General features: G+C 33.5%; 1 protein-coding gene across 3 annotated transcripts in view; it reads left to right on the top strand.

Moving 5' to 3' along the window:
* Grid2 (glutamate ionotropic receptor delta type subunit 2) overlaps positions 1-26719 on the top strand; it is a 1419378-nt gene that overhangs the window by 900126 nt on the left and 492533 nt on the right. The gene's annotated exons all lie outside the window — the stretch shown is intronic.

The following is a 26719-nucleotide window of genomic DNA, read 5'->3' as shown; positions in this document are numbered from 1 at the left end:
AAATTCAAAGTACCATTTTTACTAAATGTGTATCACTTTTCTACCACAGTAAAGCTGAAAAATCCTTAGTCAAACCATCTTATTTGAAGACTGTACAGGATAAAGGTTCAGGGTAAATTCTTTACAGGACTGCATCATTAGCTCAAATAGGACCTCCCACAATGATTTTCAGGAAATGAAAATAGATTTAAACAAAATATACATTTCATAAACTTCTGTCACCTCTTGCATGTTTCATTTCACCTAACTCAAGCTAAGTGGATGACAGAAAATATAATTACACAAATGAATACATAGAATAAAAAGGGGTCACAGACTTATTAAATTGTAACTGGTTATCTGAGCCAACAGCAGGTATCTTGGCTGGAAAAATACCAAAGCACTAAACTAAAGCACATCCATCTTCTAAGAGAGCTGAATTAGGAATAGGGGAAAAAAATTGTGTTACATGATCCTGGAAGCCCACAGCTGATTTTATTAGATTGTTAGAGACCTGAATGAATGGTTCTTCCTTTCCAGTGCCTATTTTCAACTGACAGGGAAAAATTCTCATTTTATGATTGAACATCATAAAGCTATGGTAATGAGTGAATCTATTTCCTGTAACCATATCTCTTATAGATGTATAATTTTTAATAAAAAAGAAAAATTAATATGTTAGTATCTTTTAATGCAGGGTCATATCCAGGCATAATCCAGGAAAATTTTAGTCAATGCTAAGAGGACTCCAGAATGCTCATGTCTGGAATCAAATTACAGTCAAGTTAGAGCACTAGTTCCCAAGTTTTGTTTAATATGATCATCATTTGGGAAGCTGTTAAAAAGCATACCCAGTGCCTGCTTTCCAGCCCAAATCAATTAAATAAAAGTCTTTGGGAATGGACACTTTACAAAGTTTCCCATGGAATCCTTCTGTATGGAGCACCACTGGCCTAATGCTGAGAAGCAATGTTCTAATGCAAACCCCAGTTAAATTCCTTGGTCTGAAATTAGGAGGCCCAGAGGGTGTGGACCAAGACACTTTTTTAAAGCTGATACTTGGTTACAGAAATTTCACATAAGGAAGGGTTTAGTTCACTGAAGAGTCATGGAGACAAATCTCTATATAGCATTAAGCTCTACTGAGTGGCAACTGATGATCGAATCCCACATTCAGAAAGAGGCTTGGAAAATGGTGTTTTCTGGGACTACATGGAAATTATGGACATTTACTGTGACTTTCCCTTTGTTAATTCCATGACAGGCATTTTGTCTATTAATGCTTTGAAATTTTGATTGGAAGATTTAGTCATAAACCGTACTAATATTGAAAATTCACTCAGTACAACTTAGAACCTGAGCTTCAGTCAGATATCCTTTCAGGGACTCAATTCTGTTGAAGAGAATAGCCTGTTCTGGGAAGATACATAGGGAGAAGAGGATCTATCCTAAGCTGAACACTACCATGTAGGGCATGAAATTGTGGTATACATTTGTCCTACTTCCTGGATTTGCATGTGATTTCTAGATAACTTTTTAGGAATGGCTTTGCCAGAATCAGCTTCTATTTAACCTTCACCATAAGAGAAGCATAATACTAGGATGCTGAGGAATTTGGATTTTCCAGTAACCAAGGGAAACCACTAAAACCTTCTGGGCAAGTAAAGTTACACATATACAGGACTATTTAAGGAAGTTGACTCTAGCAAGGGGTTGGAGTGGAAAAAACTATTGGCAAAGAAATCACTAAAAAACAATGGTAGTAACTATTCCAAGGGAATCAAGACTTCAACTTAATTTCAACTTAACACCCACACATATGAGGCTGCAGAAAATTTTTAATAGAAATGTAGTAGCTTGGTAAATGAAAAAAATTAAGTTGTCATAACAAGAAACAATACAAATGAAACTCCAAAATGAATAAAATGCTCAAATGAAAAATTGTCAAAGGAGGGTATGGTTACTGGAGAGGATATAAACAAGCCAAAAGTTAGGGGAGTGTAGGAGAATATTTTTTTGGAAGAATTGTTAGTATGCCTAGTCCTTTAGCTGCAGAACTCAACTCCCACCCCCAGGAAAGCTAAAATCTTCATCTAAAACTCTAGCCAAGAGGAAAGGATGTAAGGAAGTCTAATTGGAAAACATCATGAATGGACATTTCTTAAAGATTGGAAGAATTAGCGGCCTAGTGACTGATTTATTCCAGCAAAGTCTTAAACATGAGCAATTGGTGTAATATCTTGGCTAAGTGACAAAGAGATTGATATTCCCTAATGTAATTTGAATTCTCAATGTTTATTGAACAAAATATGTGTATACCCCTGCACCAGATAAAAGCCAGAAAGAAGACAAGTCTATCTTTTCTCTGGGTCATCTTAGGGCCCATTCTAAAGGTCACAGACAGACCTCACTACAGAGAATTTGGAGGTACTGCCAAAACCCTGAGATTAGTTAAATTAGCATACCTGCTAGAAAAGATACACATCATCTGCATGGGAAGACATGAAAATGTGTATGTTATAAGGAGGAGGGGGATTGTAGTAGTCTCCAAAGAACCCAAGAAAGTTGTAAATCCAGGACCAGAAACAATCAAGTAAGAACTTCCCTGCTCTGTTTTTCTCCTGCCTTTCTCTGTTTCACCCCAGAACGTGGGTGCCAGCAACCCCAGTTAGAAGGCTAGGGAAGCAGAATTGAAATAACTGTCTGGTAATGAGAAAAAAAAGCCAACTACATTTCTCCAGCTGGAGATTTATCACCAGTATTAGATCCAAATTAGGGGAGGGAGAAACCTCAATTCCTATTAAGGGTTAAAATTTGAATTTTTCTAAGGTTGGAGATTTTTAAATTGCTGAGCTAAGAATGACCATAAGTCACTGAGCTCCTTAAGAATAAACCACAAACTAATGGGGCCCATCTGAATTTTATCCAAGAATAAGTTTATTCATTTTAAGAATAAACTTAAAAGGATTCTGAGACATGAGATGTTTTTATTGTACATTATCAGTATTGCTTTTGAAATCTCATATTTACAAAATTTAAAAGTCAAGAATTACAAATGATAGTCAAAGACTAATAATAATATTATATACCATTTATTTTTATAATTCAAGATATTATACATATTGCAACAGGTTTCGAAGTTAGGACCAGAATCCAGAGATATTATTCCTAATTTTCACCTAAATGCTCTGCTCTTTGGGTAAGAAATAGTATTAGAAATATCTCTGAAGGTTGTTTTCATTAATTCATTTGGGGAAAAAAATTGATTTATTGTTTTTTCTGCCATGTACCAGGCATTGTTGGAAATTCGTTATAGAAAAAGTTTGGGAATTTCACTGCTCTTAAAGAACTTCCATTCTAATACAGGGAGAACAACAATAAATAGAACAAGCAAAAGGATATATCAGGTGGAATGTTTTAGGTAAGTATATTTATAGCGAAATACGAGAGAGAGCAAGAGCTAGGAATCAAAGCCACTGTATATGGCATAGGTCATAAGGCCAAGCAGTAGGGCCTGGGATGGGAGTGTGCTGACAGCCAAGAGAACATTTTGCTTGAGCAGGGTTAGCAGAGGAATGTGGTGGCAGCTGGAGCTCTTGTAGCACAAGGGGGTAGCTCTTGTAACACAGCTTGAGAGGTTTATAGAGGGCCTTCTAAGACTTTGGAAAGACATGAACTATGTGAATGCCATGGGAAACCATTCAGATGTTTTCAGAGAGGAGTGATTTTGCTTGGCTAAATTGTTTCTCTAAAAATAAAACAAAGGTTATCCTGGTTGATATGTAAAATAGACACCAGCAAGCAATGGTAGTCTTGGAAAGACCAGTGTGGAGGCGATTGCAAAACTCCAGGCAAGAGCTAGGGTGGTGGTGGAGGTGTGAAAATGTGCTTTCACTTCCTTCATTTTTTATTCTGCAGGTGGGCTTAACCAGCCTCACATTACATGTCCTTAGTTCATATTTGTGTGTTTATAACAAAGGGTGCTTTTTGACAAAATACCTGCTCTCTATGCCCAAGTATTTATGCAGACACCTTGATGTCAGCCTAGTGAGACACTTACTGGATCAGACCTTGAGAACTGTAAGAGAAATTCATATTGTCACTAAATCTGTGGTAAGTTGTTATGCAAGCAATAGAAAACTGAATTTTATGTGCAAAAATTCATTTAGTTGTTTCACTTTTCTGCTCTATAATTTTAAAATATTGTAATGTGAATTAACATCTTAACATTTTTGAAAAGATAAAGACTTTTTCTCCTTTTTGTTCTTAAACTTCACATATTGTTTTTAGCAATATATATAAACTTCATGTATTGTTTGTTAACTATTTTATGACATATGAGCTGATGTTATTTGAGAACTGTTTCCTCATACTCTGATGATGATACCAACATTATTAAAACCTGCAGTGGTATTCAAAGTGAATAATAAAATCAAGATTTATATTTTAAGAATCTTCTGGATACAGTTAAGTGTTAATTATGCCATTTGCTTACTAACAAGGCACTTTCTTTCAAATGCTTCTTATTACTTTCTCAGAGTTTTTATGGCTGCATTATTGTTATGGCTTTATTTTACGCTTTCAGTCCTACAATTATTACTCAGGGCTATAAGGTTGGATTTAAGGAAATGAGAAAAGTTGAAAAACAACTTGAATCTGTTCATTATTATAACTTCTCAGGATTACTCGCCAATTTAAGAGAAAAGAAGTAAACAATCTTGGCTAAAATGAAGAGTTTGGATAATCCATGAATTTTGATTCACATCACTGTTCATTTCTACAAGGTTTTAGAAAGTTTGAGAAAGACTCATAGACACCGAACATTCTCCAGAGAAGAAACTAGTGTCTTCTGGTGTCTTACCCATGTGAACTTGGAAACTTTGAAGCATATTCAAAGGGTTGTTCTCTGGCAGGAATTCTGACTGTCAGTGAAGTCTGGCTCCTGCTACAGGCTTAGAATCTTCCAATACAATTTAGCTTCAAAAAGAGACATTATGTACATGTCTCAAAGTCTAGTCTCTGAGTTTTTATTTATTTATTTATCTATTTATTTTTTGCTACTTGCAGAAAAACAAAACTTTTCTTAAGATACTTTAAAATGTAACAGTCTATTGAGTTATAATTCAAATACCATAATATTTACAATTTTAACGAGTAGGTTTCAGTGTTTTAGTGCATCCGTAGTTATTGAGCCCCACCACTATCCATGTAAAGCATATTTTCATCATTTCAGAAAGAAAGTGCCCCCTAGTGGTCATTCTCCATTTCCTCCTTCCCCCAGCCTCTGGCAAACATTAATCTATGTTCTCTTTGTACAAATTAATGGAAACATACAATACCATCGTGGGCTTTTTCATTTAGCAGTGTATTTTCAAGATTCATCTGTGAAAAAAAAAAGATTTATCTGTGTCATTGCATGAATCAAAAACTTCATTCATTTATATTGATAAGCAATATTCTGTTGTCCAAATATACAATGTTTTGTCAGTTGATGGACATTTGAATTGTTTATACTCTTTGGCTATTAGAAATAATGCTGGTATGAACTTTTACAGACAACTTTTGTGTGGAACTAATTTTTTTTCATTTCTCTTATATAAATAACTAGAGTAGAATTGATTGTTCATCTAGTAACTTCGTGTTTAACATTTCGAGAAACTGCCAAAATGTTTGCCAGTGTAATAGTACTTTTCTTTCCACTCAACAAATATATATTTATTGAGGACCTATTAGATACTGAGCATTGAAATATAATCAGGTGCTCATGACAGCTATTTTGTTATCTTGCTACCCTGATAATAGGTATTCTTTTCTCCTTTTTATTGGAGTATTATAATAACTCACATAATTAAATGACTGATAATAGATGTCCTTAACAAACATTTTCTCGGGTGCTCTAAAATACACATTTTTATGTTTTTATTAGTGCATTAGTTTTACATAATTGCAGGATTCATTTTGACATATTCATGAATGCACACAATTTTCTCCTATACCAGCAAAGTCTGAAAGTTGGATTTCTCTACATCCACACCAACAATTATTTCCTATTATCTACTAATGTTTTTTTTGTTTTGTTTTTTTTGTTGCAATCCCAGGTTTAAGGTGATATTGTAGTTTTGATTTACATTGCTGTGTCTAATGGAGAGCATGCTTCATGCTTCATGTGCTTATTGACCTTTTGTATATCTTTGGAGAAATATTTATCTACATTCTTTGCCCATTTTCAATGGTTTGGGTTTATTTTTACTCTTAGGTTATAAGAGTATATATATACACATATAGTATATACATATATATATGCATATATATATATCTTTATATATACCAGATGCAAGTCCCTTATTAAATCTGTGACTTTCAAGGTTTTTTTATTTTGTTTTGTTTTTTTTAACCATTCTGTGGGTTGATCAGATATATTTTATTGGATTAGAAGAAGGTGTGGGCAGCATAAGGCTCTCTGCCAAATCTGGCCCACCTACCTATTTTTAAGTGAAGTTTGTTTTTTGTTTTTGTTTTTTAATAGCTTCTTACGGTCCATGTAATTCTTCTGGATGCTTTTGTGCCACAATGATGGAGGTGAAGAGTTAACACTGTAGCTCATATGACCCACAAAGTCTAAAATATTTTCTCTCTGGCCATTTACAGGAAAAGTTTTCTAACCCTTGGATTAGAGTATTGATTAAAAGAAGAAGTGGGAATTAGATTAAGAGGTTATCAAAGTGCTAGGACACAGAGCATTTAAATTTATGGCTAAAGAGTGTGAAGTATTTGTACTTAAAAGTTTCACTAGAGGAACAGAGTATAACAAGCTGTTAGATGACTATACTAACTCCCAGCAGCAACAAATGAGGTACATTACTACATGGGGAAACTGCTCTCACAAAGAATGACCAACTGTTAAATGGGAGATGGTAATGACCTGGACTATGGTGGCAGAATTCAAATAAGGGAGACAGGATGATGGTAGTAGGAAGAAAAAATAGAAAAGGACTAAGACATTAAAAAAAAAAAAAAAGCAGAAGAATAATCCACCAAGGAGACTTATTAAGGATGGGATAAAATGAATGGGAAGAGTGGAAAAGTGCAATATCAATAATTGTTCCAGCTGGATGCCAAGGCACATGCCTGTAATTACAGCCACAAGGGTGGCTGATGTAGGAGGATCTCAAGTTCAAGGCCAGTTGCAGCAACTTACCAAACCCTGTCTCAAAATCAAAAGGGTCAGGGATGCAGCTCATTGGTAAAGTGAAACTGGGTTCAATCTCCAGTACTTTAACCATAATAATATTTGTTATTATTTCAAGTTTTTAGTAGTAGGTTCCTAGAAGAATAATGCTGTTCTTGCCAGAAATTGAAGAAACCATAGAGTCGGTTGGTTTTCAAGAGATGATTTTGATCTTTTTAAAAAGATTAATTGATAATCTAAGACATCTCAATGGAAATATCTATCAAGTAATCAGAAATGTAAGACTAGAGCTCAAAGGAAAAAAGACTGAAGCTATGGTGTTGATTTGAGAGTTAGGGGTTTAAACTATGAGTACAGATGAGATCTCTGAGAGAGAACTCCTAATGTACAACAAAGAATGGAGGAATGGGTCTTAATCCTAGAAACTCCTAATTGGCATAAGGAAGAACTGGGGACACAGAATAAGTAGTAAGAGTTTTATGGACAGAGCAAGGCATAATATTATCCAGAAAATAAATTCAGGTAGAAGAAGGTAATTAATTCAGTTAAACCTATTTTGAATGTATAGTGAACCTAAAAACAGATTTTAAAATAGCTCATATTCTATAGAAGAAAACCCCAGGATTTTAAACAGAAAAGGAGAAGATAGGAAAATTCTCATTATAAACTCATAGGAAAAGGAACAAGGTTGCCTAAGGAAATTAAATATTGTTTTGTGAAGCTGGGGTTGTGGCTCCAGTGGTTAAGCACTTGTTTAGCATGTGTGAAGCACTGGATTCAATTCTCAGCACCACATATAAATGAATAAATAAAGTAATAAAGGTATATCAACAACTAAAAAAAGTTTTTTTTTTTTAAAAAAAGATTGTGTAGTGATGCTTTGATGCCTGAAAGATAAGTTTTGTGGGCAGAAAATACTATGTGCTAGGTGCTCTGGTTTTAATATTTAATGTGCAAATTATTAAATTAAAAAATCAATCTCTCTCTCCCTGTCTATTGTAACATATAACAATTGCTTTTGAGTCTTTTGATAATATTTGGTCTCATTCAATTAATTAAATACCTTCAACTATCATAAACTTCAATTATAAATTAAATATATTTAATCACATCTTTTATAGTTCTCTACTTCACTTATGCAATTAACAAAATGCCCTAAATATTTTAGTAATTCTAATAAATATGGCTTGTTTAGTTTGTTTATAAGCTCTAATATGTATATTATGTATAATATATATTAATTAACAATTAATATATCAATAAACATTTTATTAACATACACATTACATATTCATTAATATACTAATTTTTATTGATATATTAAATTTTAGTAAATTTAACATATTAAATACAATGAATAAAATTTTAATCAATAAAATTTCTACTTAATAAAATTCATATTTCAAAATTCCATGACTAGGGCTGGGGTTGTAGCTCAGCAGTAGAGCACTTGCCTAACACATGTGAGGTACTGGGTTCAATCCTCAGCACCACATAAAAATAAATAAATAAAGTAAAGGTATTGTGTCTATCTATAATTTTTTTAAATAAATTCTATGACTAAGTTGTACAATTGTACGTTTTTCCACTTAGACACATTTTAAGTGCACAAAATATTGAACTTCATTATTATATAAAATAACAGTACATCTAATATTCACATAAGATATTAATCTGCTTGATTTTATTCTCTTAATTGTTCCTGATATTATTTTGAAGTCTTTCTGCAGTTGAAAGAAGCTTATACATTAATATAGTAAGTTTTTAGTTCTAAGAAATCTGGGTGTACTCAGCCAAGACTTTTGTTCAGGATTATATTGGAATACACAGAGGTCTAGAAGTAATCTTTAAACCTAACTGTAAATTGGAAGGACTCATGTGATATGGTTCCATGATCTCCTTATATAACTATAACCTTCCCACAATTTCACATAATTTGGTTGGATTTTTAGGTATTTTTGGCTTGATCTTTCTATATAAATAACTATGTGATTTTTTTCCCTAAAACTATGTGATTTTTCCCCCATTAATATTTAAGATGTTTGAACTTTATGGAATGCTTTAATATTATTCATACCTTCTAAATCTGCACAATTATACTAAAAATTAAAGCCAAGATAATTCTGAATATATTTCATTGGAGCTATATATTTAGATAATATGGAGTCATATGAAATCCACAGTTCTGTGATGCTTTTTATGTTAAGATCTTACTGTAGGTAAAGCAAAAGTAATAGGTATAACTGTAAAAATTAGTTCAAATTTTGAAAGGGATTAAATTAATGAAGTTAACATATGAAATTCAACCATCAAAGAATATTTGGCTTTTATTATATTGGAGAATGGTAATATCATTAAGCAGGCTCTCTTTAGGGAACTCCATGGCTGGCCTCCCTACCATTGTACTAGTCAACCCTTATATACCCCCACCTACCTATATAACATTTTATCTGTTTCTGCATTTTTTAAGGATTATTATTCCTTAGGTATAGTAAACTATATATAAATAAAATAGTTCCTTATATATAAATCCACTCTGTGTGTTATTTTTAGTCACATAGGCTTCTGAAACTGATAGGCTACAAACAAATATCACCCTCAGCTTTTGTAAGTGGTTTCTCCAAAAGAAATTGACAAATTTAATATTAAATAAATTTCCCGAAGAAAATGTCTTTATCTTTTCTTTATGATTCTTTTCTCTCTTGGTTTTAATAAATCTTGCTTTATGATTCAATATTCTCTCGGCTACTTGATTTATATTCCCCGTTTTGAGTAGGTGTTTTGTATTTTATGACTTAAACAGGGGAGCAGGATTTTTATTATCTGGTTAACTCTGACCATGGGAAACATAGATTATATAACAGTCAGGATTCCTAGTCCTCTTTTAAGAATCATACAAAAAAATTTGATTTTCAAAGATATGAATAATTATTCAAATCTAATAATATAATTTAAACTGCTTTACATGAGGATGAATTCCTGTTAGATATTATCTTGAGCAAATTGTCTCTTCTTTCTTTTTCTGGTTATCTGGTCTGAGAAAAATGACATATGCAATTCAACCTTCAAAGAATATTTGACTCTTATCATCTACTAAACACAGCTGGGGGCAACAGGAAACATAGTGTGTATGGTATACACACAAAACCCCTAAAGACCCTTCCATATAAGTATACAATGCATTATACTTATTGGATGATAAGTGCTTGAGAGAAAAATAAAGCAGAAGAAGGGGCACAGTAAGTTAGGAGAGTTGGAATGGGGAAGAATAGAAGTCCAAAGTATATGTAGAGAAAGTCTCAGAAAGAAGAAATAGATACTTGGGAAAATTTTAAAGGATATGGAAATAAATGACAAGTGATCCAAGGAAAATTCCTTCCAGGACTAGGAGAAGAGAAAAGGATATAGGTTCTGAGGTGTTTGGGGCCAAGTGTCCTCAAGGAATGAAAACAAGAAAACAGATATGGCTGTATCTGAAGACCTAGCAAGCAGTGAAGGAAGAGAAGTCAAGGGGAAAGAGCAGAACTCGCAGGCTTATCAGTCATTTTCAGGATTTTGACTTTTAGGCTGAGAAGGAGAGGCATTGGAGAATTTTGACAGAATGGTAGCATAATCTGAAACGTTTTTAACAGTGTCAAGGTTACAAAACAAACAGGAAAACGTGGACTTGCACCCCGGTAATCTGTCTGCAAACTTTGCCGATGCAATCAGCATAATATAGTAAAGTAATCTTACAAATAACTCTCTAGAAACTTACCAAAATTTATTTTATACTACGTAAATATAAAAAGCAAGCAAACAACTTCTTAAACTCCCTAGTCTTAGCACAAAGTTTAAAGTTTACATAAACAAAAGAAGTTGTGAAATGGAAAAAATATATTCTTGACTTTTCTTTTTATTGGTTGGTTGGAGTGGAGAAAACAAGGAAAATGAGTTAAATGCTTACTTACTTTCTTTTCTAAGTGCTATATTGTTCTTCAAAATGAGCCCTTGAAATTGCTTTTACCTCTTAGGGTAGACCACCAAGCTTGAACTATTTTAAGAGAGAGAATTGATGTTCATTTCTTTTAAAAATCTCTTTCCTTTAGAAAATATCTTGGCAGCAAAACACCAGCTTTTGCATAGGTCTGACCTCAGGGAGTATAGACAGTTATAAAGTACCCAAAGCAGTAACACCCTTGGGCATTCTTTTAGTTCTATTCACAGCCTCTTGCCCTGCATAATTTCACAAAGCATTTTTGAAATTTTTGTCCACAATACATGGGAAAGGAAAAGATTCCATGTTAAATATTATGTACTGTTTATTAATATAATCACTCATGCCCCAGTGGTCATAACCACTAATATCAAATGTGGCCAAAAAAAGCCCCTTACTGATCAAAAATGCTTTGTTTATACAAAGTCCAACTCTTTCTCTGGAGAAGACATTGTTTATAAATAGTCCTAGCTCATCTCTGCTTAAAATGAGTTAACAATGCCCAACATATCATAAGGACCTGGAGATTTTTATGAAAATTACAAATCCCTGAATTTACAAAGCAGAAAAAGTCATCAAACTTTCAGAGAATGAGGCCCAGAAATATGCATTTTACATATGTCAAATTCTTTAAACTTTTATAACCATTAGCGTAGAGGGTGTATGAGGCAGTTAATCTCAGTGCCCTGGGAATTCGCTGTCCGATTATGGGTTCTCAGTTGTGATTATCCATAGAATGGCACACTGTGTGCAATAGGAAAAATTTATGAATATCATGTCTGACTTTCCCAATCTATGGCCTGCTTTTTCAAAGTACATGAAGCCCCACAAGTAGCTAATTTTGGAAAACACTGAACTGGGAGTTTAATGACTATTGGACTTCACTTCTCTTTCAAGAGAACAAATAAACTCCGATGGTCTCACAGAATTCCAGAACATTTCAAAATATAACCTCAGGTATACTTTATATACCAGAGGGGCATAGCTCAATCTCTATAATACTTTATGCCATAAAAGTATATTAATAGTTGTACTACGTAGTTACTAGTATTAATCATTTTTTGACATGGCCACCTTTTTATTTATAATCATTATTTTTAATTTTTTATTCTAATTTGTTATATATGACAGCAGAATGCATTATAATTCACATTACACATATAGAAAACAATTTTTCATATCTCTGGTTGTAAAAACCCCACTAAGGATTAGCCTTTTTATACCTGAGAAAACATTCAGCATTTTGGGATTGGCTAACTTTGCATTATATTCTCCAACTCCGTCCATTTACCTGCAAATGCCATGATTTTATTCTCTTTTATTGTTGAGTAATATTTCATTGTGTATATACACCACATTTTCTTTATCCATTCATCTACTGGAAGGCATCTAGGTTGGTTCCACAGTTTAGCTATTGTGAATTGTGCTGCAATAAACATTGATGTGTCTGTGTCCCTGTAGTATGTTGTTTTTAAGTCCTTTGGGTATAGACCGAGGAGTGGGATTGCTGGGTCAAATGGTGGCTCCATTCCCAGTTTTTCAAGGAATCTCCATACTACTTTCCGTATTGGCTGCATCATTTTGCAGTCCCACCAGCAATGTATGAATGTGCCTTTTCCCCCACATCCTCGCCAACAGTTATTGTTGTTTGTATTTTTAGTAGCTGACATTCTGACTGGAGTGAGATGAAATCTTAAAATAGTTTTGATTTGCATTTCTATACTTGCTAGGGATGTTGAACATTTTTGATATATTTGTTGATTGATTATATATCCTCTCCTCTTCTGAGAATTGTCTGTTCAGTTCCTTGGCCCATTTGTTGATTGGGTTATTTGTTTTTTGGTGTTTAGCTTTTTGAGTTCTTTATGTACTCTAGAGATAAGTGATTTATCTGATGTGCAAGTGGTAAAATTTGCTCCAAAGCTGTAGGCTCTCTATTCACCTCACTGATTAGTTCTTTTGCTGAGAAGAAGCTTTTTAGTTTGAATTTATCCCATTTATTAATTCTTGATTTTAATTCTTGTGCTATAGGAGTCTTAGTAAGGAAGTAGCTGCCTAATCTGATATAATGAAGATTTGGGTCTACTCTTTTTCTATTAGATGCAGGGTCTCTGGTTTAATTCCTAGGTCCTTTATTCACTTTGGATTGAGTTTTGTGCATGGTAAGAGATAGGGGCTTAATTTAATTTTGTTGCTTATAGATTTCCAGTTTTCCCACCACCAATTATTGAAGAGGCTGTCTTTGCTCCAGTATGTTTTAGGTGCCTTTGTCTAATATTATATAAGTGTAATTATGTGCATTAGTCTCTGTGTCCTCTATTCTGTACCATTGGCCTATCATTCTATTTAGGTGCCAACACCATGCTGTTTTTGTTACCATTGCTCTGTAGTATAGTTTAAGGTGTGATATAGTAATGCCACCTGCTTCACTCTTCTTGATAAGGATTGCTTCAGCTTTTCTGGATCTCTTATTTTTCCAGATGAATTTCATGATTGCTTTTTCTATTTCTATGAGGAATGTCATTGGGATTTTGATTGGAATTGCATTAAATCGGTATAATGCTTTTGGTAGTATGGTCATTTTGACAATATTAATTCTGCTTATCCAAGAACAGGGTAGATCTTTGTATCTTCTAAGGTCTTCTTTAATTTCTTTCTTTAGTGTTCTGTGATTTTCATTGTATAGGGCATTTATTTCTTTTGTTAGGTTGATTTCCAATTGATGCTATTGTAAATGTTTCCCTTAGAGGATTTGTCACTGATATACAGAAATGCCTTTGATTTATGGGTGTTGATTTTATATCCTGCTATTTTTCTGAATTCATTACTAGTTCCAGAAGTTTTCTGGTGGAATTTTTTGGGTCTTCTAGATATTGGATCATATCGTTGGCAAATAGAGCTAATTTGAGTTATTCTTTTCTTTCATCTGTCTAATTGCTCTGGTCAGTCTTTCAAGAACTATGTTAAATAGAAGCGGTAAAAGAGGGCATCCCTGTCTTGTTCCAGTTTTTAGAGGTAATTCTTTCAATTTTTCTCTATTTAGAATTATGTTGGCCTGGGGTTTAGCATAGATCAATTTTACAATGTTGAGATATATTCCTGTTATTCCTAATTTTTCTAGTGTTTTGAACATGAAGGGGTGCTATACTTTGTCGAATGATTTTTCTGAATCTATTGAAATGATCATATAGTTTATAACTTTAATTCTCTTAATGTGATGAATTATATTTATTGACTTCATGTTGAACCAACCTTGTCTCTCTGGGATGAATCCCATTTGATCATGGTGCACTATCTTTTTGTATTCAATTTGCCAGAATTTTATTGAGAATTTTTGCATCTATGTTCATTAGATATATTGATCTGAAGTTTTCTGTCTTTCATGTGTCTTTGCCTGGTTTTGGAATCAGGGTAATACTGGCCTCATAAAATCTGTTTGGAAGTATTCACTCTTTTTCTATCTCATGAAATAGTTTGAGCAGTATTGGTATTAGTTCTTCTTTAAAGGTCTTGTCTATATACCCAGTGCTGGGTTTTTTTAGTTGGTAGGCTTCTCATGGCATCTTCTATTTTATTGCTTGCAATTGATCTGTTTAAATTGTCTATATCGTCCTGATACAATTTGGGCAAATCTTATGACTCCAGAAATTTGTCAATGCCTTTGATATTTTCTGTTTTATTGGAGTACAAGTTTTTAAAATAATTTCTAATTATCTTCTGTATTTCTGTACTGTCTGTTGTGATATTTCCTTTTTCATCACGTATGTTAGTAATTTGAGTTTTCTCTCTCCTTCTCTTTGTTACCATGGATAAGGGTTTTTCAATTTTATTTATTTTTTCAAAGAATCATTCTTTTGTTTTGTCAATTATTTCTTTTGTTTCAATTTCATTGATTTCAGCTGTCATTTTAATTATTTCTTGTTTTCTACTGCATTTGGTATTGATTTGTTCTTATTTTTCTAGGGCTTTGACATGTAATGTTAGATCATTTATTTGTTGGCTTTTTCTTCTTTTAAGGAATGAACTCCATGCAGTGAACTTTCCTCTTAGTACTGCCTTCATAGTATCCCAGAGATTTTGATACATTGTATCTGTGTTCTTATCCACCTCTAAGAATTTTTTAATCTCCTCCTTGATATCTTCTGCAACCCATTGTTTATTCAATAGCATATTATTTAGTCTCCAGGTGTTGGAACAGCTTGTATTTTTTATTTTATCATTGATTTCTAATTTCATTCCATTATTATATGATAGAATGCAGGATAGTATCTCTACTTTTTCATATTTTCAAAGAGTTGCTTTGTGGCATAATATATGGTCTATTTTAGAGAAGGATCCAGGTACTGCTGAGAAGAAAGTGTATTTGTTCATTGAGGGATGAACTATTCTATATATGTAAGTGCAGTCTAAGTTATTGATTGTATTATTGAGTTCTATAGTTTCTTTGTTCAGCTTTTGTTTGGACAGTCTATCCAGTGATGAAAGAAGTGTGTTAAGGACACCCAGAATTGTGTTATGGTCTATTTGACTCTTGAACTTGAGAAGAGTTTGTTTGATGAACATAGATGCTCCATTGTTTGGGGCATATAAATTTATTATTGTTATGTCTTGTTCATGAATGGTTCCCTTAAGTAGTATGAAATATCCTTCTTTATCCCTTTTAATTAACTTTGGCTTGAAGTCTACTTTATTTGATATGAGGATGGAAACCCCTGCTTGCTTCCACAGTTCATGTGAGTGGTATGATTGTTACCAACCTTTCACCTTCATTCTGTGTATGTCTTTTCCTATGTGATGAGTCTCTTGGAGGCAGCATATTGTTGGATCTTTTTTAAAAATCCAATCTGCCAGTCTATGTCTTTTGATTAGTAAGTTTAGGCCACTAAAATTCAGGGTTATTATTGAGACATGATTTGTATTCCCAGCATTTTTGTTTATTTTTGTTATTTAACTTGACTTGATTTCTCCTTTGATTAGTTTCTCCCCTCTGCTGATTTTCATTGTTTTTTTTTTAATTCCTCTTTATGAAATAGTTTGCCAGGGATGTTCTGTAGTGCAGGGTTTCAAGTTGTAAATTCTTTTAACTTTTTTTTATCATGAAAGGTTTTTATTTCATCATAAATCTAAAGCTTAATTTTGTTGGAAATAAGATTCTTGGTTGACATCCATTTTCATTCAGAGCTTGATATAAGCTGTTCCAGGATCTTCTAACTTTCAGAGTCTGGGTTGAAAAATCTGCACATAATCTAATTTGTTTCCTCCTATATGTAATCTGATTTCTTTCTTGTGGCTTTTAGTATTCTCTCCTTATTCTATAGGTGAAGCATTTTTATTATAGTGTGCCTTGGTATAGATCCATTGTGATTTTGTACATTTGGCATTCTGTAAGCCTCTTGAATTTGGTTTTCCTATTCATTCTTCATGTTTGGAAATTTTTCTGATATTATTTTATTGAATAGATTGCTCATTCCTTTGGTTTGGAACTCTATGCCTTTCTCTATCCCAATAACTCTTAAGTTTAGTCTTTTTATGCTATCCCATATTTTTTGAATGTTCTGGTCATGGTTTCTTACCATTTTCACTGTATTGTCTACATTCTTTTCAAGATTATATATTTTGTCTTCATAGCCTGAGGTCCTGTTTCCAAGTGGTCTAATCTGTCGGTGGTGCTTTCAACTGACCTTTTAATTTGGTTTATTGTTTCTTTCATTTCAAGAATTTCTATTTTGGGTTTTTTTTTTTTTGGTACCTATATCTCCCTATTGAAGTAATCTTTTGCTTCCACTATTTGTTTATTTAGCTCTTTTGAAAATGATCTTTTGCTGCTTGTATTTGCTCTCTTATATCATCCCTTAATTCACAAAACATTTTAATCATGTACATCCTGATCTCCCTCTCTGTCATTTTTTTCTGCTGTGCTAGTCATGGATTCTAATAATGATGTATCTTGATTTTGGGGAGGCACTTTCTTCCCTTTTCTTTTATATTGTTTGTGTGTCTTCCCTTCTACAGTGTTTACCCTATAGGTTTATAGTGCCAATGTAGGGATCCAATACCTTTCCCTTGAGTTGAAGGACAATGTTAACAAATCTCAATATGAACAAAATACACCCTAAAAACAAATGTTTACTATTAAGATGTCTACAGTTTGGTCACAATGTACAGAAATGGTGAATTCAATTATTATCTACAATTTACTAACTAGGTTTGTAAAAAGGATTTACAGTTTCTGATAGTGGACAAAGAACTGGGGATGAGGAGTAGGATGATATGCTGAGGAGGCAGGAGGTGAGGATATAGAGTTATTATATCCTAGGAGGTGTGAAAGAGAAATCTAAAGAGGAAGATTAGTAGCAGGAGAAGGGAGAGGAAGTAATTCTGGGTGGACAAGTAAGTGGGAAGACAGTAGATTACATAAAACAGACACACATATATATATAAAGAAAAATGAAAAAAGGTTAAAATAGTAGAAATTGGTGGGATAAATAAAAAAGAAAATATATATACAACACAACTGTAATATATTCAGACATCCCAGTCCTCAAAATCCCAATTCATGCAAAATACTTAGTTTCACATATGTTGGGGATGTGAGGGCAGGAGAATAGAGAGGGAGAGGATAAAGAAATCCTGAAGGAAGAAACAGGGATTGTTTTGGTTGGAGATCAGTCTCTTTCCTGCTTCCCTTTTTATCCAATAGGTGGTATCATCTGTTGTTAGCTGGTATTTCTGCCCTCAGGATGGTGAAGGTAACAGGGTGTCACTGTGTCAGGGTAACAGCTGCTGGGGAGAGGGGGGAATTAGAAACTGGGTTCTTGGCTAGCCAGAGTTCCAAACTGGGAGTTGCCCCCACTGAAAATGGTGATGAAGGTGACCCAAGATGGAAGCACCTGCTTTCAGTGATCAGGTGTTGGGTTGAATAGGGGGAGCCAGCATGGCATTGGATGATGCTTTCAGAGTCAGCTCTGTGGTCTGCAATGTGTAGCTGTCGGCTGAATTCAGAGCCTATGTGAAGTTCTCAGGTGCAGGCAGGTTACTGTGTGTTAGGGACTATCTCTGCTGCTGCAGAGTCCCAAGATGGTGGCAACCAGGAAGTCCCACATTGGTAGCTGGGGATCCACATGGAGTGGCAGCCAGAGTTCCTGCATGTGGGATGCTGCTGAGTGTCCTGCATGGGAGCAGCATCCATGATTTCTGTTCCAGTGGGTGGCCAAAAGTTCTGTGCAGGTGTTGATAGGCACCTGGTAGTCCTGCGTGGGCGAGTAGTTGGGAGACTACTCTGATGCTGAGGCCTGGAGCCCTGGACAGGCCCGGTGCCATGATTCCTTGCGAGAGCAGGAATATTGCTTGCAGAGAAGCAGTATTCTCACTACTTGAGTCCTAGATCATGGAGCAACAAAGAATGCTGCCTCCTTCCGGCTTGCCATCTTGGATCTCTCTCAAGTATTAAGCATTTTATAGTTAGGTTTCATTGTTCATTACTTTTGCACTAACATTCATTTTTTTTTCACATCTAGTTTGATTTTCTTTTCTTTACAAGATGACAAATTTTCTCCCATTTCCTACTTTCTTATTGACAGTTTCTTGTCTTCTTTTATTAATGTTTAAGTCTTCAATTTGCTGCTCTGATGTACCCATATAAGAATAGCTTGATTCATTTGCATCAGAAGAAAGAAATGAAAATAAAACACTATTTTTGCCTGTTTTTACTTCCTATTTGTTTAAAGTAAGTTGAAAATATTAGTGGAGATAGATTCATACACTAAAGGTATTCATCACAGTTTAAAAGCACATTTTTTCTATTGCTTGGTCACAACAGAAGAGCTACATTTTCAATTCACTCACCACACTTCTTTTTGAAGACCGATAAAATCTTAGCATCTATAAATGCACATTGACTTTATCTTTTGCATAATTACATCAGATTTATACCCTTGTTTATATAGTTTTGGAATATATACATTATATAGAGGAATTAATATATATTTTTACATATGTTGTGCATAAAATATAGTTAGAATATAAGGGACATAATTGGTACATTTTGGAACATTTTTGTCCTTTTAAGGAGAACTTGTTCCTTGAAAACAAATCTCTCATGTATTAAAGTTTCCTGAAATTTTACATGGTCAACTATTTAGCATTATTCCTACTATGTCCAGTTGGGCAAATTGGACTAAGACGTAAGATTTAAATATGTAGCCCCTGGTAACTCTCTTTTTTAAAAGCATGTTCTACTTTTTCCCTTTTGGGTTCAAATTTTTATTTATTTTCAACAAAGGAGATATTTCAGTCTTCCTATCCTTCATCAGATCATACCAAAGTGTTAAATTAAAAGAGGTTTATGTAATTGTATATCCAATTTCTACTTCCCTATGTAATTTCTACTTCCCTAGAAACTATGTTGTAATGAAAATATTTCCCAAATAAATATATATGACTAGACCACCTGAGTGATATTTTCTATGCACTTTGAGAGTCTTTAAATATTAACTTTTACAGATTAGAATTCTAAATTGAGAGATTCTGTCATATTTTTCCTTTGGCCAAGCATGTTTGGGTGCTGCTTCTTATTTTATATTTCTATGTAACAAAGGTAGTAAATCTTTAATTTATAAATGTTAATCATGCAAAGGGAATACTAAACCATGTGCATTTGAAAAAAATAAATACCAGGAACTATATGTTTAAGTCTCAAGTCTTAGCTTTAACTGGACATAGTAGAAACAATGTTCAAGTTTAAAACAGGAGTGATTTATATAATTGTTACTAGATTTCTTATTCTTATTAAAAATAGTGTAGAGGAGAAAATGAATTATAAGCTCCTGATATGTCTAAAACCAAATATGTAAATCAATAAAAAAATAGAGGTTTAAAAAACTTGTTTTAAATTAGCAAAATTATAATATTTCAAATGCTAAAATATGAATTAAAATTCATTCTTTTTTAGTAAGCATTTGGAGCAACGTGAAAGTCAAGAGTTGACAGTGACAGTATAATTCTCCTGACTGCTATGGGAATGAGATTGCATAATTAGTAATCAAGGCAATTTATGTTGCTCAGAAATAAAATCCCCAGAATTGGATCTACAAAGACATCTTTCTAAATCCTGGGGAAGTGATTGTTAGTCTACCTAAAGTATCTTGTGTTAAGATTTTAATAGGCTTTAAATATCAATAAACTGCCTAGTTCATTTGGAGAAGAACTATAATTTATGCCTAAATGTATCTAAATTTCAAATAACAATAAATGTCAGAGAAAAACCTTTTCTTTTCTGCATATTGAGAATATGCCCTTGAATTTACATAAAATCCTGCAGTATGTTGTGACTGATGTGAAAAACAAACAAAACAGAACCATTATATAAGTAGAAGGCTTGAGTAAAATGTAAAAATAGACTCTGAGCTTCATACACGTGGGAGTCTGAAGCCCTTGCTTGTCTGTCAAGGTGATTGGAATGTTGGCTTGACTACAATAAATGAGTGAGTGGCAGCACCAAGTTCAGGCCCACAGGAGGATGGCTTAACTAGAAATGCAAACTAAACCAATAAAATCTATGCTACGCATTAGCTCTGTGTATTACCAGAACACCTAATTTGTCTCATGTCCAAGACTACAACTATTTACCAATTCATCTTCCTAAGATTTGTAACCTAAATCTATATTCCAATTTAAAGGACTACCTTCTCCCTGAGTTCACGTCACCCTTTGCACCTCTTTATCTGTACCTGTGCCCAGGAACTTCACCTGGGAGCTTCCTAGCCACATCATCCTCCAGTCTTACTCTCTAATACGAACAAATATTACCTTACAAAAAAAGCACTCTGTCACTCTAGAACCATCTCAAAGATTTTCTTCTTCTTAGAAACCCTTCTGAGCATCTATCTCTACCAGAAAATGCTCTTACATTCTTGGTGGTTAATTGTTTAGGGTTGGCTTATAGAGGACTTCACACACTGGTTAGGGAATTTAATCTAATCCAATCAATGTTATATATAGTCACCAGGTTAGTTACAACTCTAAAATATGCCTTGTCTTCTGAAAGAAATTATTTTCCAAATTATATTCTTTTGTATGAAGTTCATCATTTCTCTGAAGTTATTAACTAGAAAGCTAAAGTCTCTGAAGATTAAAAGTTGATGTAAGAAAACACAATCAATATAGACAATTCTAGCTGTAGTTCCCTTATTCTAATTCTTTTCTTTTTCTTCTTTTTATTTTGTGGTACTGGGGTTAAGGTCAGGGACACTTAACCACTGAGCTACATTCTCCAGTCTTTTTAATTTTTACTTTGAGACAAGATCTTGCTAGGCTGCTGAGGCTGGTCTTGAACTTGTAATCCTCTTGCCTCAGCCTCCCAAGTCTCTAGGATTACAGGCATGCACCATCATGTTCAATGAGTTTCCTTATTCTTAAGGTCAACAACAACAAAAGATAGATTGTTATGAAATTAAAATAAGAAAATAAAAACAAAATGCACAGCACTGTTCTTCAATACTAATAGGTATTCAGAAAAAAATTAGTTTCTTCTATTCCGTATATACTATGTGAGAGAAGTATAAAAAGATGTGAACTGATACTGCAGCTGAGCCACTAAAGTAGTAGGTACCCTACTGGGGAAAAAAAAAAAAGTATTATCATGAAACTGGAAAAGGCTGATGAAAATAGTGAGAAAACATTATTTTTTTATGCTTTTTCACTGTTTATGAAAGAGTCTTAAGTAGAAGGTTAGGAAGAAGAAATATCAGGCTGTGCCTGAATTACTATTTATGCAGTGATGAACTGCAGGGAGGCCAAGGTGACAGCAGAGTCTCCACAGTGCTGTCCAAAGGCACACTTTTCCACAGGCCAAACCTCCAAAACCAGTTTCAAACACACCACTCCCAGTAGTGCCACAGCCACTGACTGGAGAGAGTATGCCTTGGGAGCATTTATCATGACAGGAATTCAGAAAAGGTACACTGACTTTAGAACAGATTAAACGAATTTAACTTTAACAACAACAACAAAAATGTGTTTCTTTTTATATTTTCTCAAATGACATTCTAAAATGTTTTACTTAAGTATAAACATGTGATGATTGCACCTTATTCAAATGGCTACTATTAATATTCTTTTTTGAGACTAAATTCACTTAATGAAGTGAATATATTTACTGTATTCATTTGATCATTGATTTGGTATTGTATTGTCAGTTCTGGAGGCAAAACCTAGCTGGGAATTCTCCATTCCATAAGTTTCATCAATAGTAATCTGTCAATATTATAAGCATGAAAGAGCACAATGTGTGATTGTTTAATGGGATAAATGAACCAATTAGAGGTCACTATTCTTCCCTCTCTGCTTATCTTTACCCTCCCTAATAATTTAACCTAAATGATTTACAACTAAAACCATCTAACCCTGATCAGTTATCTCCAAATATCAACATTTCCCAAAATTTATCTTAAAGATTTGTGTTTTCTATAAAGAATGATATTTTTAACAGATTTTGACATATTTTCTCATCATATCTTCAAATGATGTCAGACTTTTCTTCATTGAATGCTTGTCATAGTAGAGACAAAGATTCAGGCATTAGGAATGTATTGTATTCAACAGCTTAATTTTAACATTATTTCCAAGCAGATATTATGAGATTATACAACAGTGGGATCAATATAAATATAGGAAAGTGTCAAAATAATAACAGTGCAATCAAAATTATTGTTATCCTGTGTACTTGAGACACCTCCAAATAGAGCACTTCTCTTCACACCAAGTCTCAGCTGGGTGTCTAGTGCTTAGGGTCCAAAACTTCAGAACATGTTCCAAATGCACACACTGCCTGGGGCATTCCTGATGCTGCTGGTGATGGACAGGTGGTATCCTGCCCCTGTGCGGCACCATCATTGCTCTTAGATGGCCACCATCTTGCAGAATAGATGAAGTCTAACTGCCTCAGGTGCTCCATCTGTCCAGAAAGAACTGGCTCACATCAAACTCTGAACTTACTCACCTATGTTCTTTTTTTAGCAATATGCATTGAAAAAGGGACTCTGTTCTTTCACATATTATTTGTATTGAACTGCTAACCATATATTGAAATTTTGTGTCAGAGTAAAAATTTGTGTTTACAATAAAAATTCTGACTTAGAAAAATTCTGACTTGTCACATAGAATTCCCTTATTTGTCTTCTTGACTGTCCTGTAGCAACTGTGTTTCCTGTGCTTAATTTCCATGACTTTTTTCACATATTATATGAATCACAGGCTTGTTGAATTGAGAAATCATTTTGATCTTTTGAAATAGTGAATTGATTTTCTATTCCTTGACTGACTCTCTTAGTGAACTAAATTCATTCATATAATTTTCCTTGAAGATCATAGATAAAACATTTGTTTTAGTAAGTGTAAAACATTTTATTATGTATTCTTTGGCCAAAAAAATGTTTTAATATAGCAAGAACCCTTTCAGGAAATTTTTGAAATCTATTTTTAAAATAATTAATTCAAGAATATGTCAGGTATAAGTAGTCACTTATGATCCTACTGTGTTTTGTATAAAACTGTGGTAAATTTGGTGTACAGAAACTCCATAGCTCAGTGATTAACTATAAGTCATTTTGTTTGAACAAGAGCATAATGAACCTTTTTGGCTTCCATTATCCTGCTGACTCAATCAAATAAATGTATGGAAGAAAACATTAGTTGAAGCAAAGAAAACAAGGCTAAATGTTTCTCTCTCTCTCTCTCTCTCTCTCTCTCTCTCTCTCTGTGTGTGTGTGTGTGCGTGCGTGCATGTGCGTGCATGCATGTGTGCATGTGTATGTATTTTAAGAGATTATATCCAGTGTAAGCTTAAACAGTGTAAGCTTCTGTTTCACTATAATACAGAGAAACATATGTATATATTATATGGAAATATATATTGGAATGTGCTATAGGATGAATTTGGAATGCCTCCAAATATTCATGTATGATAGGCTTGGTCACCAGACTGTGGTGCTATTGGGAGGTGGTGAAAGCTCTGAAAGGTGCAGAAGGAAGATAGGTTACTGAGGCTGTGTCCTTGAAGGGATGTTGAGACTTGGCTCCTTTCTTCCTCTTTATTTGCCTTCTAGCTATCATTAGGTGATCAGTTGGCACTACCGTGCAATCCCCACACTGATGTGCTGCCTCACCACAGACTCAAAAGCAACAAAGCCAACTGACCATGGATTGAAATCTCTGGAACTGTGGGTCAAAATAAACCCTTCTTCCTTATAAGGTGATTGTCTCCGGTATTTTCTTTAGTAATGGAAAGGTAACACTGAGTGCATTTGGACATGTGGCAAAACCACATGTCCAAATTAGGCTACCACAGAGATGCTTTTTAAGGGGTGCTAACTGCTTTTTTTTTTTTCACTCTGTAGTAGACAACTAACTTCCCTTCAGTTGAGTTATCCACACTTTTACTTGTAGAGGTTCTTTATTCTGAGAATTTAAAAATGCCAGAAGTAAACTTTTTTTCTATAACAAGAACCGGGTGAGGGGGAGAGAAAGAGATAATAAGAGAGACAGAGGAAGAGTTTATTTTATATAAAAACATTCAATAAGACAATGTGGGCTACAATATCAATTTATAATCCCTCCTTATTGAGGAACGGCAGTCAGCCATAGTCTAGAATGCTAAGACTGTTTTCTCTTAAGTGCCCCACAAGTAGTGTTGGGATGATGACTTGTTATTTCAGGGTCCTTACTGTTATTTGGTGGAAATATACACGTAGTCCATTTTTATACTAAAAGATTTAGAAGTACTTACAAAATTCATATATTAAAATAACTAAAGATAAGTGAAGGAGGGAATTGGGGTAAAGAGTCAGTAAGTTAAGACAATTTTAAACCTGGAGCAAGGTTTGACCTCATTGTTTGTTAGAGTCCAGTCAGTGATGTGGATTTCAGTGTAAAAGTCCTTAGGAACACAGTTGTTCTGCAACTGGTAGAATTTTTTTCCTTTTGTCTTCATAAAGAATATACCACATACATGTATGAAGACACAAATTGGTGTGAATATACTATGTATACAACCAGAGATATGAAAAAATTGTGCTTATATAGGTAATGACAATTGTAATGCATTCCACTGTTTATATATAAACTGAATATAACTTAATATAAGTTTATCAATGCCTTATGTGGTATATATTATTATTATTATTATTATTATTATTATTTTATTATTATTATTTTATTATTATTATTATTATTATTGTATATAATATACCACATAAGGCATTGATAAACTTAATGTTTAAAGAGCTGACAAAACTGCCAAGTATTTTACAGAAAATTTCAATACCTTTACTATATAAACATAAATTTCATGCTAAAGCTCCTCAAACTTGGCAATGGATGGAATAAAATTTGGTTTAGTAGGGGAAATTTTATGTGGTTGCTGTGTTTATATTTGTGGGAAGGAAGGTGGTTGTTTAGAAATGGATTTGGGGAATAAGGATCTTCAAGTAAGTAATAGCACAATTCCCAAAATGTAATGATCATCTATGCATTCATTGTTATAAATTTTGATATCTCTGAAACACATAAATTTATATAAGTTAGAGCCAATAAAACTTGTTTTTATCATGGAGGATTTTTAATGTTTTATTCTTATTTTTTTAATATTTTTCCTTCTTCAATGAATCAGCATCTCACCTCACCTATCATTCTTGGCTTATTCCTTAAAACATTTAAGTCCCAATGGTATTAATTCTATATTTTCCTTTATAATTATGTAATCTTTAGCAGATACAGATATCAATTATATACACACATAATCTCTCGTACATATACACGCAGATAAAATGCAGACATATGCAGATATACATATGTGATATTTGATCATTGTTTATTTTATAAAAAATCTTACTGCATACATGTAATTGCTTTTCTCACTTAGAATTAATCTAAGAAAATATATTTAAGACTCTAAATCATCAGATATAATTCAAGTATGTGTTTTGAAATAATTGTATAATAAAGTTATGGAATAAATTTATCAGTCTGTTCACCCATTCCCTTATCAATGGGTAGTAATTTGATCACAATTCTTGACTACTCCAAAAAATCCTGCATCAAATATCATTGTATACTGCTCTTATATATTGGAATAAGTTAGAATATATTCTCCAAATTGGAATTGCTCAGATACATAATTTTAATTTTAGTGCATGTTGACAGATTGCATGCCTAAAAACCTTTAAGACTATACATTGCCACTAATGATGTATATGCATACCCTACAAACCCACTATCAAAAATATTATAGGTCTTGGTAAATGTGCCTATCTAATGGTGGCATAGAGATATTGCTTTTTAATTTTTTTTTCCTACTTTTGTACTAGAGCAACCTTTCACACACTTTTGGCGATTTTATTTGTTATTTTGTGAACTGTCTACTATGCTTTGTCTATGGGTTACCTTTTTTAAAAAAAAATCAGTTTGAAGAATCCTTTGCATGCTGAAAGTCATTTTGTGCGGGTCATCAGAATTACAGGTATTTTCCCACGGTGTTGGTTTATCTTTGATATTGTCTTACTTTTACTGTAAAAAGTTTT

This window comes from Callospermophilus lateralis, chromosome 8, assembly GCF_048772815.1.
Source record: "Callospermophilus lateralis isolate mCalLat2 chromosome 8, mCalLat2.hap1, whole genome shotgun sequence".
NCBI lineage: Eukaryota > Metazoa > Chordata > Mammalia > Rodentia > Sciuridae > Callospermophilus > Callospermophilus lateralis.
This window is presented reverse-complemented; position numbering and strand designations above follow the sequence as displayed.